Here is a 252-nt window from a genome sequence, read left to right as displayed (position 1 = left end):
TCTTTGGTATAACGTCTGGCTTTGGCGTCACGTGTTTAGTCTATCAATTTGACTATGGAAACATATCATTATATGCATAAACCAGCTTTCACCACCGATCGGCTTCTTTGCTACTGTCTAGCATGACCTTATTATGATCGTTAAGATATATACAATACAGTGTTTGGATAAATACGTTTACGAAAATATCGACAAAGGACAAGAGATTCTGGGAAGTGACGAAAATTACTGGCATGGAATCTAAACAATTAT

Source organism: Penaeus monodon, chromosome 29 (assembly GCF_015228065.2).
Source record: "Penaeus monodon isolate SGIC_2016 chromosome 29, NSTDA_Pmon_1, whole genome shotgun sequence".
Lineage (NCBI taxonomy): Eukaryota > Metazoa > Arthropoda > Malacostraca > Decapoda > Penaeidae > Penaeus > Penaeus monodon.
Note: the sequence above shows the minus strand (reverse complement) of the source record.